Below are 1,165 nucleotides of genomic sequence, written 5' to 3' on the forward strand. Positions count from 1 at the left end.
GGGCGTGGCTAACACAATATTATATATATATATATATTTGGCCATATTGTGATGATTGTAATAGCGCTACGACACACGTGCGTTGCGTCATTTTAACGCCCGCGTATTTTGCGACCAACGCGTTCTAACGCGCCAATACCTAGGCAACAAAGAATTATGACAAACCAAACGTACGACCGAAAACGTCGACTCATGCGGCTCAAACTATCAACAGTCTAGGCCTGTGATATATAATTGCTCTTAAGAAATCATTATAAAGCACGTCGACACTGACGGAAATGACAGGACTTATGCACTGCAACAGTCGTGCTGGGCCGCCTGGCGGCGAACAGTGGACACTTGTGAATGAATGGTACATGGAGAAACGGGAGCCATATCAAGTAAGTTCATGATTGTTCGATAATACTAATAATCTACAGTCAAAATTTTATCCAAAATGCATTCTTTTACCAAAACTAAAAATGTAACAAAGATGAAGTTAAATATCTTTAGACATAGGCCTAGTAGGCAAAAATAGTCTTTATATATAGATAATTATTTCCTCACTTCTTAAATTTTATGATTATTTATATTTTCTTCAGGTCTGGAGAAACAGTATTCTCTACAGACTCAACCATATTGGCCGTATGCTGGTGAGTAAAATGATGGGATAGGACTAAAAGATTAAAAAATGATGATCAAATCAAATCATAATAGGTCTTGGCCTATCAATCTGTATGGCAACCGTTACGATAATGTTAAAGTAGTTCATGAAAATGATTAGATCAGAAATAGTGGTACATCGAATACGAGGGTGTAGTGATAATGTAGCAAATTTTCAGATTTTTATTTCTTTCAAGTTTTTTGAGCTTTCAAATATTAAAATGATCGATGGAAACGACGACGATGATGATTATGATTATGAGAAGGATGATACAGGGGCTGATCCAGAGATTTTCTGACGGGGGGGGGGGAGGGGGAAGAGTAAGTGGGACAGTAAGTCCACGCTGCCACGCCCAACTACTCCCCACCATGGTTGGTGTAAATAAGTAATAAACATTCGAGCTCTTCTTTCTTCCACTGCTGGATCGCCACTATTCATAGGTGCACTACTTTTTTCCCCTTTTTCTCCCTCTTGTTTATTTTTTGGCTTGACCGACGGAGGGCGCGGGGGGGGGGGGGGGGG

Source organism: Anneissia japonica, unplaced genomic scaffold, assembly GCF_011630105.1.
Source record: "Anneissia japonica isolate Jap-2015-1 unplaced genomic scaffold, ASM1163010v1 scaffold287936_len456577_cov159, whole genome shotgun sequence".
Taxonomy (NCBI): domain Eukaryota; kingdom Metazoa; phylum Echinodermata; class Crinoidea; order Comatulida; family Comatulidae; genus Anneissia; species Anneissia japonica.